The sequence below is a fragment of the Phymastichus coffea genome, unplaced genomic scaffold (assembly GCF_024137745.1).
Source record: "Phymastichus coffea isolate CEN01 unplaced genomic scaffold, Cenicafe_Pcof_1.1 PCOF00004, whole genome shotgun sequence".
In the NCBI taxonomy this organism is placed as follows: Eukaryota; Metazoa; Arthropoda; class Insecta; order Hymenoptera; family Eulophidae; genus Phymastichus; species Phymastichus coffea.
The window spans coordinates 6265321-6286686 of NW_026706815.1; the positions used below are offsets into that span (position 1 = coordinate 6265321).

General features: G+C 38.1%; 1 protein-coding gene across 2 annotated transcripts in view; it reads right to left on the reverse strand.

The window, feature by feature from the left end:
* LOC131666700 (S-phase kinase-associated protein 1) overlaps positions 1-15085 on the reverse strand; it is a 397249-nt gene extending 382164 nt beyond the window's left edge. The window contains exon 1 of one of the 2 annotated variants that reach the window (XM_058939561.1): positions 14778-15085. The gene's annotated coding sequence lies outside the window, so the exon portion shown is untranslated. The remainder of the gene's footprint in view (positions 1-14777) is intronic. The other variant, XM_058939566.1, reaches the window with a different exon arrangement.
* Between the last annotated feature and the right edge of the window lie 6281 nt (positions 15086-21366).

The window sequence follows — 21366 nt, forward strand, 5'->3', positions numbered from 1 at the left end:
CGCCAGTCCTCCCGATCGCGGGGACGACGACGACGACGACGACGACTAAGCGTCAGTTTTTTTTATAATTTTTACATATATAAGCTCTTTTATATATTTGTATTTTTATATAATAAATGATTATTAATAATAATATCTCTTTATTTCAGCGATCACACACACGCGCGCACACGCAACGCACGCACACAATGAACAGGAAAAAATAATTCTATACCAATTATAATAAATATACATGTATAATATTTATTATAATTAGTATATTGATTAAATTTATTATTATTTGTATGTATTAGCACTGAGTCCCCTTCATCAATTGTGTAGCCAATATACAGGGTGGACCATTTTAATCGAAGCACCCAGAAATCTTTTTCCAGGTGAGGATGCGTGAAACATGTTTCAGACAAAAGTTGCTAGACTCCGAGGGGGACATAATCGGGTGACCTTGACTCTGACCTTGAGGGTCATTTTAAAGGTCATCCGAAGGTCAACTTTGTTTTTTTAAATTGAAACCCCCATTTTTGACCTCGGATTCAGAAAGAGCGGGAAATTCTACAATCAGACGACCTATTATACGTGAGGTCTGGGTGACCACCAAGGTCGCCCCCAACATCACGTAAAGTTTAATGTTATTTTTTCTTAATCTTTCCACCTAACTAACTTAAGATTGGTATGGTTTAGAGAAAAATGATGTAGACAAAAGTTATTGCATTTTGAGAGGGGCATCTTGTGGTGACCTTAACTTCGACCTTGAGGGTCATTTTCAAGGGCATTTGAAGGTCAACTTTCTGTTTCTTGGAATAGCCTACTTTTTTATCACGGATTCGGAAACAACAAAGAATTCGACGTTCTTGAAACATAACACATGTAGTATCTAGGTGACCCTTCCTGTAAGAGTTTTTTTGTTGTAAGCTTTTTCATAAACCCGTTCGTAATTCTAACTTGAGAAACATTATTTTGAAACGACATTTTTTGTTATTATAAAGATTTCTTCACAATGCTTTGTGATTTCTGATTAAGTATTAATAAAAAAGATAATAAATATGATAATTTTTTCATGATAAATAAGATCAATTTGTGTACTGTACACTTTGGTGTGATTTATTTACCCTATCCAAGACACTCCCAAAACAAGTATTGTAGAAATTACTACTACTGTTACTACTAATAGAAAAGTAGAAACAAATTTGACCTTCAAATGACCTTGAAAATGACCCTCAAGGTCAGAGTCAAGGTCACCCGATTATGTCCCCCTCGGAGCCCAGCAACTTTTGTCTGAAACATGTTTCACGCATCCTTACTTGGAAAAAGATTTCTGAGTGCTTCGATTAAAATGGTCCACCCTGTATAGACAATAGGAATCGTCCGTGGGACCGGTGACAGTGGCTCCAACGGTAGAGCATCCTCTTGCGGATCCAGAGGACGCGCGTTCGATCCCCTGATCTGTCCGTTTTTTTCCGATAAATCTAAAAAATTAACACACACACTCACATACGAGTACACATAATAAAAATCAAAACGCGTAACACAGAACGCGCGCATCGAGAGCACATTAACTCAGTAGGAGAGGGGGGAGTGCGTAGAACGCACCGGTATAACTCAGTAGGAGGGGGGGAGGTGAGTCAACAATGCACGGGCCGCTCAGTAGGGGGGAGGGGAGTTGATAGTGCTGAGCTGAAGATGCACAAGCGTCAGCTCAGGCATCTCAACTGATAACCCACTTAGTTGTGGCCTCTCTAGTTTACCTACTATTGGAAATAGGACGAAATTTTAATATATCCTCGTCGCAAATAAAACAATGCCTCTGAAGATCAAAATTAATACACGCGCTTGCATCGCTTATTTCAAAGCTTTTATTTTGTTCCGCAATCGTGTCGCTTATTTCAGTGTTTATATTTGATTACCAGTTGCATCGCTAAATTTAAATTCTTTGACATTCAATACTTACTAAAATGTTTATCCGTAAATAATAATCTTACAATCATCAACATTGAAAAAATATTAGAAATATCAGATGACTTTCACTATGATTTCAACTAAAATAAATCGTCATTTATACAAATTTATGCCACCTTGAGACCATACTCCTAATTAATAACACAGGCCGACAAAATTTAAAAAATGGGAAAACCCAGAAACCAGACAGTACGTTCCCAAACGTTTTTGGTGCGCTGAAACCGAATCTGACCTCAGAATTGCTCCATCACCCTAGGTTTTCGAGAAATCCTAACCTAAAAGTTCAAAAAACACGATTTTTCACTATATTTCGCGTAGTATTACGTCGTAAGCCAATTTTATTTTAAAAAACGAGTAAAGCTATCTGAATGTACTACTCTTACCCTTCAAAACCCTTTTTTCAGATTTAAAAAATCTTTTTTTTCCATCGAGATATCGTAGATTGAATTTGAGTGATTTAGCGATTTCGTTACAGCACGAAATAGTGGCGAATTTCCGAATAAGGAGTTATAGCGTAATTATATGTGTTTTGGGTCACTGAATCCAAATGTAACGTCAGAATGACTCTATAATCTCAATTCCCTTAACCCTAGAGCCCCATAACCTGCGACGCTGTAACCCCTGACCGACATACCCCAATTTCCTTAACCCTCGAGCCCCATAACCTGCGACGCTGTAACCCCCGACCAACATACTCCAAAGTCCTTAACTCTCGAGCCCTTTACCCTGCTACGGTATAACCCCCGACCCTCACACCCCAATTTCCTTAACCCTCGAGCCTTTAACTTGCGAAGCTATAACCCCCGGCCTTATCGAGGGTTAAAGAAATTCGGGTTTGGTGGACGGGGAATACCGCTGGGTCAATGGAACAACGATAGACGTCATTTCTGCGGTAAAAGAAGGTAGAAGAATTTGTGTCTGTGATAGGAAAATTGATATCCAACTTACGTATACAAGTACAATTTACGTTTACATACAAGTGTCTATAACATGCGAAATCGATCAGCTAGGAATTTTAATCTTACATTTTTCTGGTCTACTGACAATGAAGAAAGTATCTAAGTTAGCAGATATCGGATTCGCTTAGGGCCTACATTTCCTTACTTGAGGATAACCGTGTATGACATTGCTCAAAAACTACAAGTTTTTGTGATCTACTCTCCATCCCTGTTAGAGATCGTGTTTGAGCGGCAGACTAACGGAGAAGTCACTGGAATTAAATACTTTCTATTATTTCTCATATAACACTGCGTGCAGTACTTTTACTGATCTTTATTATTACTTTGTCTTCTAGAAATTTATTTATATTTACCCATTTCGTTATTAGAATAAGTTTATAATATTACTCGTGATTTCCAATTAACTTATAAGTTATTGAAGATGTCGGCATGTAGAATTCCATGCAAATTATCATTAAAGATCAGTTTAAAGAATGTTACGAGACACCTATAAAGAATTTAGACAAACCATGGGTTCCTAAATATATTTGTGAAGACTGTCGCCGAAGTTTGAAAAACTGGAATAAAACTAAAACCGAAGTTGTTCTCCAACCAACAATATGGCGTGAACCTAAAAATCACCATGATGACTGTTACTTTTGTAAATGTGATACTTTAGGTTTTAATCATAATAACAAAGCTTTTCTCCTTTATCCGTACGTTTCTAGTGTAACAACAGCTCAGTATGGAAAAATAGAAAGAAAAAAAAATTCTAATTCTGAGCCAAAAAAACTTCAACCAATAGAAGTTCCGGTAACAGACAAAAGCAGCAGTAGTGACGAAGAAGATTTTTCTGACTCAGAAAAGCCCAAACTTTTGGTTATAGCCCAAACAATTCTTTGGATTATCTGATCCGTGATTTGAATCTTCCGAAAGATTCTTCAGAACTCTTAGCGTCAAGACTAAAAGAAAGAAATCTTTTATTACCTGATACAAAAGTTTCTATTTACAGGAAGAGAGATATTAAATTTCGGCCATATTTTACTTGCGTGGATAACCTTGTTTACTGCAACGATATAAAGCATCTCATGAGATTATATGGAGTGCAAGGAGGTTATAATCCAGAGAACTGGCGACTCTTCATGGATGCATCTGTACAAAGTCTCAAGGCAGTACTTCTGCACAATGGGAATGAGTATGCAGCTATTCCCATTGCTCATTCCACTGTGATAAAAGAGTCTCACGATAACTTTCGATTCCTTCTTGAGAAAATCAATTACAATGAACACAAATGGCTCGTTTGTGGCGATTTCAAGATGACCAATATATTAGTTGGCATGCAATCTGGAAATACGAAGCACCCCTGTTTTTTGTGTCTCTGGGACAGTCGTGCACGAGAAGAACATTGGGTTCGGAAAGAATGGACGAAAAGAATCGGAATGGTTGTTGGATCACACAAGTCGTCCATGAGAACCTTGTTGATACTAAACATATCTTGTTACCTCCACTCCGTATAAAACTGGGCTTGATGAAGCAATTCGTCAAGGCACTAGATAAGGAAGGCGAATGTTACAAGTATCTTCAGGGAAAATTTCCTAAATTGTCTGAAGCGAAAATTAAGGAAGGTATATTTGTAGGGCCAGACATTCGAGCACTTATGAAAGATGATGAATTCCTTTTGACAATGACGACTAATAAGAGAAATGCTTGGATAAGTTTAAAAAGTGTCACCGAGAATTTTCTCGGAAACCACTGGGACCCTAAATACAAAACTATTGTGTCGACAATGCTACAGAATTTTCAAAAATTAGGGTGTTTGATGAGCCTGAAAATACACTTTTTGTTTTCACATTTGGAATACTTTCCAGACAATGTTGGGGCGTTCAGTGAAGAAATGGGTGAAAGATTTCATCAAGATTTCATAAACAAAGAGGAACATTATCAAGATAGATGGAATGAGAGCATGGCTGACTATTGCTGGGCTCTACACCGACACGATACATTGACAGATCATCATAGACGCAAATCTCTTAAACGTTCATTTCAAGATAAACGACAGCGTTTTCATAAAAAAAAGAAGTGAAAAACTGTAGGGTTGCAGATATTCAGATGCAACACTCACAAACTGAATAAATGAGATTTAAAACGCGTAATTGAAAGCTGCGTAGAATACAAGGCTTGGATATTGAAGGGATTGAAATGTAAAGACATACGGTTATACGGTAGCAGCTTGAAGTGCTGATTGAGGAAATTCTGGCAAAGGAGTCTGAGGTTGCAGACTTGCAGGGATCGGGGGTTGAATATAATTTGGAGGCTTGAGGTATTCTGCGTAGCGAATTTCGGTATGAGGGTTGGGGGTTATAGCGTCGCGGTAATAGGGCTCGAGGGTTGAGGAAATTGGGGTGTGAGGGTCGGGGGTTATAGCTTCGCAGGTTAAAGGCTCGAGGGTTAAGGAAATTGGGGTGTGAGGGTCGGGGGTTATACCGTAGCAGGGTAAAGGGCTCGAAGGTTAAGGAAATTGGGGTGTGAGGGTCGGGGGTTATACCGCAGCAGGTTAAAGGGCTCGAGGGTTAAGGAAATTGGGGTACGTCGGTCAGGGGTTACAGCGTCGCAGGTTATGGGGCTCTAGGGTTAAGGGAATTGAGATTATAGAGTCATTCTGACGTTACATTTGGATTCAGTGACCCAAAAAACATATAATTACACTATAACTCCTTATTCGGAAATTCGCCACTATTTCGTGCTGTAACGAAATCGCTAAATCACTCAAATTCAATCTACGATATCTCGATGGAAAAAAAAGATTTTTTAAATCTGAAAAAAGGGTTTTGAAGGGTATGAGTAGTACTTTGAGATAGCATTACTCGTTTTTTAAAATAAAATTGGCTTACGACGTAATACTACGCGAAATATAGTGAAAAATCGTGTTTTTTGAACTTTCAGGTTAGAATTTCTCGAAAACCTAGGGTGATGGAGCAATTCTGAGGTCAGATTCGGTTTCAGCGCACCAAAAACCTTTGGGAACGTACTGTCTGGTTTCTGGGTTTTTTTCCTTGTCGGCTTGTGTAATTAAAATAGTTTTCTTCTTCAAATATCTCAACCGTTCAATAGTTTCTTTGAAAATTTGTATATTAACTTAGATTAGGGTGAGAAAATTCTAAACTTTTCCAATCCTTCCCAAACGTTCACAAACATTTGCAATCGTGAGCGGGGTTTTATTGACGTTTTTATGGATGGATCTAAATTTATCAATGAGATCGATTCTCTTGTCATCGTTGCATGGAGTCCCGACTCTAAGTGTAACTTTAACTTTAACTTTTCGTACGAAATTTCAAATTTAGCACCTATTTCACTGCAAAAACTAACTTACCGCTTCACTTCACTATATTGACAAAATTATCATAAGCGAGAACAAAGATTTTAGAATTCTGAATGATTCGCAAAGCGCTTTAAAAGCTCTAGATAGTAGATATCATGCTGGTTCTATATGTACGCTTATACTTTAGTTTAGATCTATGCTTTTTTTCTGTAAATAATTAGATAAAAATGGAAAAATGATTTATATTCTTTCGAACAAGGCATGTCAGGAAATGACTTTACCGACAATAACGCCAAACATGCTGCTATTAAAGGCTAGATAAGTATCTAAATGGTATTGTTTGGAATGATCTGGAATGAGCCGATGTATTTTTTCTGCGAATCAGCGGCGTGAGCGGCGCAAGTGTCGAGTGCGAGAGAGCGCGCTGAGCGCCTCAGTATGGAGAGACACGCGATATGAGTAACAGACGCGGGAGGTTGTTCCAAGTTTACGGAGCTAATTAAATCTGTATTTGATCGCACAGAGAGTCTCTTCATTTACCCTACTATTCCCCGTTCCTTATACTTTTAAAATCTGGCGACCGTGACAGGACGCGGGAGGGAGTAATTGTTGAAAAGCTTCCGCGGCGTTCGAGATAACCTCAAAGATGGACGTCGCGAAAAAGCAAAGAACGGTGCAACGCACTTTATTCACAAAGTGCCTCAACGTTTTTGTCGCGAAATGCAACAACGCTATTGTTACAGCCGATGACAGGCATGTCGCTCTACAGATGCTCGAGACCAGAGTACAAGAGCTTGAAAACGCAAATGCAAAATACATTGAATTGTTATCGAACGAAGCGGTTGATGACGACGTTCTCGTGAAGGAGATAGAGTCTCACGATGAATACCAAAAGAAGTTTTTGGAAGCGAGAGTGAAATATCTGAGTGGTGTTAGTGCAACACGTACGGGAAATAGCGAATTTGGTGCTAATCAACAAGTACATCGCAGTGACAAGCCGTACAAACGTCCTACACTCGAGGTGCCGAAATACTCCGGAGGAGTCGATAAGTGGCTACAGTTTTGGTCACATTTTCGCAAATACCACGAGGATCCCGTGCTTTCCAAGGAAGACAAGCTGGAATATCTGAAAGGCATGATGGCAGTCGATTCCAAGGCATTTGTGATCGTACACGGTTTTCCGACCACGGCAGAGAATTACGATTCAGCTTTCGAGAGCCTAAAAGATCGTTATGGACGAGACGACTTACTAATTGAGTATTACACCAGGGAATTGTTAATCTTGGCCATACAAAATGCCACTAAGAAAAAAGAAGAGCAATCGGATATTGCATCGATTTACGACCGACTTTCAGCTCACATTCGCGCTCTGGACACGCTGGGTGTCAAAACGGACAATTGTGCGACGATGCTCTACCCGCTTGTGGAGTCGTCTCTCCCGGAAGAAATTCTACGAACGTGGCAACGCTCCCCTTTGAGTTCGTCAACAAACAACGGAAACCGAGGACAAGGGGGAGCTCCGGTTTCAGACCGTTTGACGAAGTTATTAGAATTTCTGAAGACCGAGGTGACGAACGAGGAGAGAATCAACATGGCGGTCACTTATTTCGCTGTAGCGTCGGATAAGAAGAAGGAGAAGCCGAAAGAAGGTAAACAAAAGGAAAACAAGGGGACTTCGTCGAAGGAGCCAGCAACTGCGAGCGCGCTCTTGTCGAGCGAACACAAAGGTACGAAATGTGTATTCTGCGGCGAAAGTCACGGTAGCGCGAATTGCGAGGAAGCGAAAAAGATGTCGTTTGAAGATCGGAAAAAGATAATGAAAGATAAAAATTGTTGTTTTAAATGTCTTATACCGAATCACCGATCGAAAAATTGCAAGGTTAAAATAATTTGCGGTTGGTGCGGAAATCGTCATCACATTCTCGTTTGTCGGGAGTTGAATAAAGATAAAGAACCGAGTGATCCGAGCGAGCGAAAGAACGATGCTACCGTGAAAAGCTCGCAACCGGAGCAAACTCTCGCCAGCTTTTGCAGTGCGCCTGACGTCTATTTACAAACATTGCGCGTCGTGATATATTCTGATACGAGAGAGAAGGTTGCACGCGTAGTTGTCGACCAAGGCTCACAGAGGTCGTACATTCGCTCTGACGCGGCAAAGTTTTTGGGATATCAACCCGTTGGAAAGCGCGAAGTGACGCATGCTTTGTTCGGACGGGTGAAATCCGATGCACAAGTGCATAACCTTTATTCGGTTCGTATGAGAAGCCTGGACGATACATACGCGTGCAATTTTCAAGTAATGGACGAGAAAAATATCTGCGCGGATATACCACGTATCAAGCGAGTTGATTGGCTTGATGATTTGAAAAAACACAATATTTCTCTCTCTGACTTGGAAGCTGACACCACTTATAGCGATAATTCGATCGATGTTTTAATAGGTGCTGATATTGCAGGCAAACTTTTTACCGGCAAAAAATATGATTTGGAAAATGGTATAACTGCTTTCGAGTCACGCTTAGGTTGGATGATTATGGGCAGAGCGCCAAGTAGTAAGAGAGAAGATTGTACTCTGAACGTTGTATCCATGTTTGTCAGCGAAGCGAAAGTATCAAACTTGTGGGAGTTAGACCTTCTTGGGATAAGAGATCCAATAGAAAAAGGCAACGAACTTGCAAGAGAACAAACTATCAGAGAAAATTTTATGAATACTGTTTCTTACAAAGACGAGCGTTATAGTGTTGATTTGCCGTGGGATGATGACCATCCTCTAGTCTCGAGTAATTTTGAGTTATGTAAGAGTAGGCTAGAAAGCACGGTAAAGAAACTCCAAAAGATCAATTTATATGATGAATACAATAATGTTTTGATGGAATGGCTCGATGAAGGTATCATTGAAGTTGTACCCGAAAAGGAGCTTGATTTTTTCTCTCACTGTTTGCCTCATCGTCCGGTAGTAAAAACAGACAGCACTACTCCAGTTCGCCCCGTGTTTGACGCGTCCTCTAGTGAAAAGGGTTACCCTCCTCTCAATAAATGCTTAGAAAAGGGACCGAATCTGATTGAGTTGATTCCGGCGACACTGCTCAGGTTTCGCGAAAATGAGATTAGAGTAATCGCGGATATTCGCAAGGCTTTCTTACAAATAGAAATCAGTCCGAAAGATCGAGACTACCTACGTTTTCTGTGGTTCTTAGATGGAAAACTGACAGTTTTACGCCACAAGCGCGTAGTTTTCGGTCTGACCTGTAGTCCATTTTTGTTAGGAGCAGTCTTAGAGTATCACCTTTTGCATACGATTCCAAAGTGTTTTCTCGATTTATGGTCGAGTAAAAACATTGAAAAATTGACGCGATCGTTTTACGTCGATAACTGTATCACGAGCGTTCAAACAGCCGAAGAATTAATCTCTTTCATCACGGAAGCTAAAGAAATGATGAGAAAAGGCAGTTTCGAATTGAGAGGGTGGGAGTATAGGGGCGACGGCCAAGAGAAAGAAATGACTCCAGTACTCGGTATTTCGTTTAATAAATTACGCGATACTTTGTCAATCAATCCCATCTTACTTGGTGAATATAACAAGGAGATAACAAAAAGAAAAATTCTTTCAGCAACGCATAAAGTCTTTGATCCAATCGGATTTACCGCTCCCGTAACCTTAATACCGAAGTTAATTTTGAGAAAATTGTGTGAGTTGAATGTCGATTGGGATGTTCAAGTTGATAACAACTCAGAAAAAGAGTTTTTATTGTGGTATGAGCAATTGACGCATTTGAGCGAGATAGAAATCCCAAGGAAACTCGGATCAGGCACGTTATCCCTGCACACTTTTGCAGACGCAAGTCAGACGGCGTACGCCACAGTTATATTTTTGCGCGTCGAGAACGAGACTCACGTAGAGCTTAGGCTACTTGCCGCGAAAGCGCGAGTCGCTCCGAAGAAAACAACGATACCGCGATTGGAGCTCTTGGCCGCATCGATTGCTAGCCGTCAGACCGCCGAGATAGTGAACGCTTTGCACTATGGGAACGTACCGATCTACTGCTGGTCAGACTCGACGACTGTCTTAGCGTGGCTACAGAGAGATAGCCGATTTGGAATCGCGTTCAGGAAATACGGCAACTATCAGCGTCTTGGCAGTGGCAGTATGTGCCCGGTACGGAAAATCCAGCTGACTTTCCGTCGCGCGGATGTCAGGCTACATAGCTGCTCGAATCGCGTTGGTGGGAGGGGCCGCCTTGGTTACGCGAGTCCTCGAAAACTTGGCCTAATGCAATAGACACGACAAACGAAGAGGAGGTAAACAGTGAATTGAAGAAATCAGCTCAAATATCGATGTTATGTGGAGAAGTTGATTTCAGTATCATAAACAAATTTTCGTCGTACGTGAAGTTAATAAAATTTTATACGATAATGCTTAGATTCAAGAATTTTCTCATAAGTAAAAAAGCGGTACAAGACAAATATATATCGCCCAGAGAAATACGTAGTGTAGAATGTAAATTATTAACTTGCATACAAAAAACAATGTTTTTACCCAAAAAAGATCCGAAGCTAAAAGTTTTGCAAACTTTTGTACACACTGATGGTCTATTATGATTGAAGACAAAAATTAGCGCACGAAATGATAAATTTTCCTTTTTATATCCAGTTCTATTAGACAATAATCACAAAATTGTAGAGCTAATTATATTAGAAGAACATGAAAGTATGAACCACGCAGGTGTACAGACTGTGATGTGTCGATTAAGAGAGAGATTTTGGATTCTAGCCATGCGAAAGACAGTGAGAAAGGTAATTGCGACTTGCATTATTTGTAAACGTTTTTCGGTAAAGCCAATGCAAGCAGATCCACCTCCTTTGCCACTCAATCGCGTAAGAGATTGTGCTGTTTTTGAAGTAATCGGAGTCGATTTAGCAGGACCTGTATTCCTTCGTGGGCAGCAAAAGGGCTGGATCTGTCTCTTCACATGTGCCGTATACCGTGCGGTACATCTAGAATTAGTTACGTCTCTATCGACAATGACGTTTTTGATGGCGTTGCGTCGCTTCATCAATCGTCGTGGACGTCCGGTCGATATTTATTGTGATAACGGAACGAACTTTGTTGGAGCGGATTCTGCGTTATCAAATCTTAATTGGAAAGTCATAGAGACGTATAGCTCAGCACAGAGAATAACGTGGCACTTTAATCCACCCTCGGCACCATGGTGGGGAGGCTGGTGGGAAAAATTAGTTGGAATGGTTAAAGTCATCTTGCGCAAAGTGCTTGGAAAGAGTTGTCTCACATATGAAGAAATGTGTACAGTTCTCTGCGACTGCGAAAATACAATAAATTCGCGACCCTTGACCTATGTTTCCAAAGACGCGAACGATTTGATACCATTAACTCCATCAATGTTTCTGCGCGAAAACAAAGGCTTCGAAAATCCTGACTTAGATATTATCAATAAAGTGAATTTGACTGCTAGCTATAGAAAAAAGCAAGAAATAATAGAACACTTGCGCCAACGTTTTCGCACGGAATATTTGAGTCAGCTGATACTAAAAAGCAATAGTGTAAAAGAGTCTCGCTCAATAAAAGTCGGCGAGGTTGTTCTGATCGGCGATGACAACAAAGAACGTATTGATTGGCCTTTAGCAAAAATTGAGAAATTGATTCAAGGTCGCGACGGCGTAGCTAGAGTAGCAGTATTGAAAACCAAAGACGGAATTTTAAAGCGTCCATTGCAGCGTATATACCCTTTGGAAATTGGCTGCGAGGACAGAAAAGAAATAGAGTTAATGCGTGGTAAAGAGCAATCAATGAACGACAAAATAGCTGCGGAGGAAAATAAGTTTGAACCTAGTCCAAATGTAGTAAAAACCAGGAGTGGACGTGTGGTTAAGAAACCTAATTATTATCAGTAAGTTTTATTCAGTATAACACGTATTTATGTATTATCTAGCGTTTATCTTGTAAGGCTCATTTTTGTATGCGTTCATCCGTTATAAACGATTTTTGGTGTCATTGAGTTAAGGACTCAAGGTGGGAGGATGTTTGGAATGATCTGGAATGAGCCGATGTATTTTTTCTGCGAATCAGCGGCGTGAGCGGCGCAAGCGTCGAGTGCGAGAGAGCGCGCTGAGCGCCTCAGTATGGAGAGACACGTGATATGAGTAACAGACGCGGGAGGTTGTTCCAAGTTTACGGAGCTAATTAAATCTGTATTTGATCGCACAGAGAGTCTCTTCATTTACCCTACTATTCCCCGTTCCTTATACTTTTAAAAGGTATGATTCCGTTAGATCTCATTAGGTAATTTGAGTTAGAGTTTTTATTAAATTTCTTGAATATTATATTACAATTCAGTAAAACTAAAAGTGCTTTTTACTTTGAATACTATTACTGTGAAGTATTATAAAATTCGTGGTTCTCAAAATTTCCAAACTTATCCAGGAAAACTATTACAACCATTAATCGTATTAGAAGGAGTCATACTTCTTTGAATAGTTCGTTATTCAAGTCCAAATTGTTAATACTGATTTATGTAGTTGTATGAAGAATAATGATAACATCAATTGTTTATTCTGGTATTGCGAACTTTCCTCTGAACAAAGGAAAACATTACTCAAAAGTTTGCGGAAATGTGCTAAAGCAAAAACTTATTCTACAGTCTCTCTTTTCGCCTCTATGGACTAAGAGGACATATATGATCTTTCAGATTTTATATTAGAAATTTATTTATCTACAAATTTGATTTTCAGTGATACTGTTTACAATTGATAACTTTTCGAGTATGTTTATAATTTAATATATATATCTAGCGTTTAACTCTTTTAAACTGTTTATGTCAATGTTCTATACCATATTTGATTTATCCCACCATTGTTGGTGCTATTGTACAGATGCTTTGGCCATATATTTCTAAAAAGTTCCACCCATAAAAATCAACTATTACTACTACTTATGTTTCGAAACATGGTTGAAATGTACCAAACATTAGAATGAATACAGAGGGTATAAAATTTATTTTAAAATAAAATGTACTATGTACATTGTTGTCACGTAACAATCTTCCAGTTTGGTAAATACCTGGTATGTTTTTATTTGAAAACTAATACCAGTGGAAAATATTTATTTTTGGTACAAAATATTCCAGTTATGTACCATGAACCTGCCAAAAATCGTGTTTTCGGTACCATTCAGTAATGTTATAGACTATCTTGTTAGGAATGTTCCTCAACATTTTTGCCACTTAAGTGAACATTGGCAGAGAGTACATTTCTGTCATATTACAAATTGGCAGATGAATCTTTTATAATTATTTTATTAAAAAAAAAATTAATATGAAAATTGTGCTTACCTGTTACGTCTACAAACAAACCTAATAAGTATACAATAAAAAAAGTGGAAGTGACTTGTTGATGCTTCAACATGAAAGTTATACTTCATGTAACTAATAAGATAAACATGTTACTAATTCTTTCTTTACTTTAAAGTAATAGGTATGTTGTATGAGAACAATATCAATGACCATTTTTTATACTATCAATAAAAAAAGTAAAATTACTTTCCACCCAACTATGTATTTATAAGAATAGACTTATTACTGTATTGAGGTCATGCTATAAAAATCAAGATTTCTTATCTTATTTTAATTTTAACTATACAACCTAAAAATATTTATAAAACTATTGTCGGCAAAGCATACTGACATAAAATAAATTTTATGTATATATATTAATGGTATAAGGGATGGTCTCCATCTGACTTGGATTATTAATGAATATAATAATAAATAAATGTTCATGCAGCGTTCAAACATAAGATTGGTAAAATAGTATATATTTATTTTTTAATGGTTACGATAAAAAATATTAAGAAACTAATTTATATATTTGATGTCTTTAAAGTTTAGTTTTCTTGGGTTTTAAATTAAAATTACTTTCATAGAAACTTCAATATAACATTACTTGTACTTAATATTGTTATTCTACTTTAACAACTCTAAGCTATTAATAAATAACAGACCATTTCATCAGCTAAAAAAAATATCAAAATATTTCAATAACTATTCTCAATATCTCCAAAAATGAAGAAAAATGAGATAAAAAATTATTCAAAATGATCAATATTGCCCATTACATTTTAGTAAAATTATAATTTCTATCAAATCTAAATTTTATAGATTTTCTATTCTCTGTATGGTTCTATTCTATCAAACAAAAGTTACTCTCATAATTGATAGCAAGATATTAATTTTCATAAAATCAATCATAGTTATATATTGAATTCATAAAATTTGCTAAAACTTTGAGTTGATAATTGACATTAATCAACAAAAAATTATATAGATAAGTATAAAATAACTGCAATATTTATTTAATAAATTACTCAACTATATTTCAGTAGTGGTTGAAATATATGACTAAAATTAAAAATAATAGCTAATTGATAACATTTATACAATTCTAAACTTTTAATATTTAGTCCATAGAAATATCTATAAATATTTAAAGCCTATTTGAAAGACAAGAAAAAAATTAATATTGTATTAAAATATAATATATAAAATGAAACTAACTTTAAAATGGAAATGCTGATCCGAAAATAATTTGTTGTTTATTATTATATTATATTTTTACTAGTCTTATGATCACTATCCCCCAATAAAATATAATTTTACAATTGTAATGGAATTAAAATAGGAAATAACTTTGACGCCTGAATCTCAAAGATATTATATAATTACTTAAATTAATTTATGCTGATACATTTTGCGGAATAATAGATATAAATAATTACGAAAAAATTTGTAAGGCAAAATACGAGTTTCTCGAGAAAACTATCAGAAATTAGGTGTTCACAGAATATCTCTGACACATCAAAGTAATTCTAACACTATCGGACATAACACGACCAGTATACACTGCGCAGCCATTCGTGCACCGATTTATAGGGACTTTGAAGAGGCGAATATTTTTCATCTTGAAAATCTCTTCAGTTACATTAGACCTGATGAGGCTGGAAGACAAATCAGCGAAACGTCGAAAATAAATTGAGTTGAGATAGTTTTTGTTTTGTAACGAGATTCGCTCGTTATTGTCCTTCGTCACCTTCACGTGTATCAGTAGTGTCACGTCGATACGAAAGAAAAAGTACGTGACGAATTATAAGTTATGATTTCAAACCAGGTATCGATAATTTAGTTTTCTATTGTACCAACCCTCCCGGGAAGATTTGTAAATCTATCTAGCGAGATAGATTAGTCTAAGCACGTTCCCACAATACTTCCGCGAATATTACTCACCGCATATTAAATTGGCAAAATCACAGGAAGGGGCACATCAGCCCACGGTATAAAAAGGCTGGATTGGAGTTCGCAACAGCAGTTACTCAGTATATAGAATACAGTACGCAATACACAATTTACGACTCAGTAGTTTCGCAAAGTTGTTTTTTTTAAGTCTAACTATCCGGCCACTTAGAACCGGGATTATTAAGTATCATAATTATCTTTAAACAATAAATCTAAACTCAAGCGCAAACACCTGAGACTGTCTATTAAAAACCTCTTTTGAAACCCAATCCTAATAAGGTAAGGAACTATTTTATCTACTTAAAACGCCCTACATATAATAAAGGCGCTATCCCTTTAACCAACCTTTGCTTAAATCCTGACTAAGATCCAACCTTTACCAACGCGACATTACTTGAATATATTATTACGTCTGGCTGTAACATCATTTCGCCTAGACATAACAATTGGGGGCCCCTCATTCCTTGGTAATTAGGATCTTATCGCAAAATTACAATGGTCGAAACACCGTACGAACGAAAACTAATCACACTCAAAATACTAACAAAAAAAATTAGCGAAATAGAACCGAATTTTACAACAAACAGGGAACCTACGTTTACTGAATGTCTCACATATCTGCATCAAAGATTTCCACCCACCGAAACAAAGCAAATTACCCGAGTCGAGGAGTTACAAAGATTAAAATATAATTTACAAGACTACATTGATACAAACCCATTAGACTTTCTATGTAAAGATGACTTAATATTTGACATCCTCATTGAAATGACTAGTAAAAATTTAAATCCAGCATTCCTCCTTAACGCTATTACAGATATAAATTTTGAAAAATTAAAATTAGATAAAACTGAAATTCCATTACTCGAGCTCATCGAAAATCAAACGGGTTACGAGACAGCAATTGAAAGTTCAGACACGTACAACGCGCCTATTACAAACGTATTTATGACTAACACACCGTCCGCTTCCAAATCACCAGAAATGACTCATAATAAATCGGAAAAAGTTGATTCCACTCCAACTCGACATTTTACCCCTACAAACAAAGCTAATTTTGCAAGCAGCCCATTTACTATGTATTATACGCCAGGGACTTTCAGAACGGGACTAATGAATTCCACACAAAACATAGTATCGCCAATAAAAAATTTTAGCCTGAAAGACGCTGTTAACTTCGTACCTAAGTTCGACGGATTTAACATACCCTTACACTTATTTATCGACGGTTGCCGAGAGGCACGCAGCATAGTCCCGACAATAAATGAAAATGATCTCACCAAGTTAATTAAAATTAAACTAAGCGGTGAAGCACTTAAAAGCGTGCAAGGAAAAACGTTTGATAATGTTGAACAAATGATTAAATTTTTGGACCTACTGTTCGGATCAGCAAAAACTTGTAATCAATTAACAGGCGAATTAGCAACGTTAAAACAAAAACGTGGTGAGAATGTAGTCACATTTTCTAATAGAGTGAAAACAGTGGCTGACGAACTTTTTGAAGCAGCAGTAAGGGAAAATCGAAACTATGCTGGATTTAAAAACCAACTTGAAAAAGACAAAGTAAAATTCTTCATCCGCGGTTTATACTGGGTCATCAAAGCACGTATGGGGGAAGCCGAAAATTTAGAATTAGCCACTACGAAAGCAATAGAAATTGAACGAGAATTCAACGTACAGGAACCTGAGGAAATAACCGAAACAGTAAAAGCGCTAATCCAACCTAAAATAGAGCCAGTTCGATTAATGAAAGCTGAAGATAGTAGCATCTGCCAAATTTGCAATAGACCAAAACACACAGCTAAAGACTGTTGGTATCGGATACCGCAGAATCAAAATCAAACTCGACCAACTACGCAACAGCAACGGCAGCAGCCCAAACAGCAGCCGTGGGCGGAGCCTCGCGCGGCAGCTAACAATAACACTAATCCCCGCTCCAGCCATCAGCCACTTTGGGCCGCCCAAAATCAAGTAAAAACAAGCGCCCCAACTAATTTAAATTCGCAAGAAAAGTTACAACAAACTAATTCCTCGATTTGCAATTACTGTAAAGAAACTGGACACTGGAAGAGTGATTGTGAAAAACGAAAACTCAGAAATCAAAAATTACAACAGGCGGAAAAAGACAAGGGTTCCCAGACACTCGGCGCTACCCGGGAGCCCCTGTAAATACAGCGCCTCAAACGTCGCACGCACAAAAAATCATCCTTTTACATTTTAACAGTCAGTCACCAACAATTCAACTCGAAATAAAAACAAGTAAACAAAAATTTAGCTTCATCGTAGACACCGGGGCAGCAGTCTCTCTACTTAAAATCTCAAGCAAACCAAACGGTGTTCACGTAGATATTTTTGACAGATATGAACTACGGGGGATCTCGCAAGAAAGTATCTCGACATTAGGAAAAGTGTCATTAACCTTTCATAACTTTGTACTAGAATTTCACTTAGTACCGGAAAATTTTCCTATATTAGAAGACGGTGTAATAGGAAGCGAGTCATTAAAAAAATACAGAGCGTATATTGATTACGCCAAGAATCTCTTAAAAATTAATGACTTGTTTTTCCCAATTATCACCGAAAGCAAGTCCTGTTACATTGGAGCTATTCCCGTAACAAAAAAAATTAACCAGGCACCCAGCAAAATACCTCTCGCAAACGAAGGACAGGCACAACCTGGCAATAACTCCTTGCATTCGGTCGACGACCCTACTGGAAAACTACTGGACCTAGCAGTCGAAACTCAGAGGACGAATGCACCTGTATACAAAACCCATGTTAAAAAAAATGGTCACGAGGCCATAAAACAAGGTGACATACTGACTCCTAAAGAGTATATACCTCAGCTGTCTGAAAACAAAATCCGAAAAGCACAAAAAAAATCAGATTCCGACAAACTGTACAACCTATCTGTTAATTACCTTTCCGAGAACTCAGAAAAAATTAACTCTGTACCTGTAACTTCTGGCATGCGCATGCAAACTCTGAAAAACGAATCCGATTTACTCTACGCTTTAAACAAAGCATCAGAAATGATTAAAAAATCAGAAAAATCAGAATCAGATTACCCGTCAATACAAGAATTAACTAACAGCATTATTAGTTGTTTAAATAATAAAGAATCTGAAATTAATAGCGATCGCTTATACCTGCTCGAAATACTAAAAAGGTACCTCGATCCAATTATTAAATCACAAAGTAACTTACAAAGGCCAAATATAGTTAATAACGCATTAAATGCATTATTAACGGCCCGCTCCATTATTAGGGGAAAAGTACCTAGAGCACATTGCACAGCACTGCTTGTTAACCCAAAAACTAATAATCGCCACGAAAGAGTCAAACAGTTACTTCAGTTGATTAAATTGGACCATATCAAACAAGATCAACGAACAAAAATTGAAGAAATCGTCGAAAATTACAGCGACAGATTTTTTGTTAAGGGCGACGAGCTCGGGGCCACGAGTATTATCGAGCACGAGATCTATACTACCTCCGAAGTACCTATCAGACTACGACAGTTTAGGCACCCCCCGCAGATCAGTAAATTTATAAATGAACAAATGCAGGAATTGCTAGAAAGAGGTATTATTGAAAAATCAACTAGCGCATATTGCGCACCAGTTTTTTGCGTGCCCAAAAAGAATACGGAAGATGGCGAACCGCAACCGCCGCGCATCGTGTTTGACTATCGCGCGCTAAATAAAATTATTCCAGATTATAATTTCCCAGTCCCTCTACCTGTCGACTTATTTGAACGAATGGCCGGTGCGCAACTATTTTCGTCATTTGATATGTATTCATCATATCATCAGATAAGTATTAAAAAGGAACACAGGCATAAAACGGCATTCCAATGCGAGTCAGGCCTGTATCAGTTTTGTCGCTCCCCCTTTGGACTTAAAACTAGCGCACCAGTCTTTCTGTCACTAATAAATGTACTAGTATCAGATTTAGAAAATGTAGTAGCATTTTTCGATGATATTTGCGTATATTCTAAAACATTCGACGAACACTGCGAGAGCATCATCGAGTTAATGAAACGCCTTCGTGAAACTAATCTGGTCCTCCATCCGAAGAAATGCAAAATTCTACGCCCAGAAATCGAGTACCTCGGTCATGTAATCTCGAAAGACGGACTACGCCCGTGCAACGACAAACTGCGCGCAGTAAAAGAATTCCCGGTCCCGCGCACGCCAAAGAATGTTAAACAATGGCTCGGCCTAGCAGGATACTATAGACGATTTATAGAAAATTTTGCTAAGATCGCCAAACCACTCACTATTCTATTAAAGAAACGCCAGCCGTTCGTTTGGGCGGAAGAGCAGCAAAAAGCTTTCGAGACGCTACGCGATAAATTATGCGAACCTCCGGTGCTCAGACACCCGGATTTCGACAGAACATTTTTTCTTACCACTGACGCATCAAAAATCGGAATCGCAGGGTCACTTTCCCAGTTTGACGACCAAGAGCGAGAACACGCTGTAGCATACATTTCACGTACCCTCACACCTGCTGAAAGTAATTACCCCGCTATCCGGCTCGAACTATTAGCAATAGTATGGAGTATTTCGCAATTCAGACCTTATCTGTACGGCCGAAAATTCATCATCATTACTGACCATAGACCTTTGGTACACCTATATTCAATAAGTGACCCAAATTCACAAGCAACTCACCAGCGACTATTATTACAAAATTTTAATTTCGAAGTCAGATATAAAAAAGGAGCATCGAATGTCAATGTAGATGCGCTCTCTCGAAATCCTATACAGGAAGTCGATCAGCTCAATAAGCATTTACAAGCAACTAGGCAAGATCCGGTTCAAGCACTGGTCTTGACAGCTCGACTAGATGATAATACAAAAAGGCCAGGAAATACGCACGCCATGACCACGCGATGCGCAAGGGGCCGACAACCAAGTGCAAAATACTTGGAAGCCATCAAATCCCTCCTGCCGCGTCAGAAAAAGAATCCGCCTCCTCAGGAAGTAGACACGTCAGTAACGGAAACCGACACGAATATTAATTATCCTACAGTTACTAAAAACACGTACTGCTCCGAAGGCAATAAAATTGGCACACAATATAATATGCATAATCAAGACTCTAAAAATAAACAGGACTCACAACCAAAACAGGATATGACCTCTTTAAAAGACGTGATGCTCGAAGACTCAGCCAACTCCCCTACCGCACCCGTGACTACGTTACCCAATGAAAACATTATCTATTGTCGGGATGCACTGTTTATGAGGCGAGACAATTACTTGTACTTCACTGATACCTTTGGTACCTCCCTGGATGAAGGCGCACTCAGTTTATTTAAACATGATAAACTACCACAAATGAACAAATTGCAATTAGCCGTTCCCACTTCAGTCAAAATAGGAAACAAGATGCATTTTATTATCCCAATCCGTCATGAAACTAGAGAGACCACCGAAAACATTAGAAATTATACATACCAAGCACTGAAGCAATTAGCAATTGAGTTAACTGAAAATAAAATTAAAACCATCAGTATAGCCCAAAGTAAAAAAATTGAGCTCGTCGATTTCTTTGAAATTTTACGTATGATAAAAAATACACTGGGACCTTCTGAAGTCAAGATCATAGTTTGTCAGGGACTTATAGTTTTCGCCCCCATCGAGCATCGTCAACAAGTAATCGAAGAAGCCCACTGTTCGGCTATAGGCGGTCATAACGGTTGCAATAGAACTTACAAACGCATCAAGAATAAATACTATTGGACACACCTGAAGGAAGATGTGCAAGAGTTCATTCAAAAATGCTTACCATGCCAATTGAGAAAATTAAATAGACATAATGTCAAACAAAGAATGATCATAAC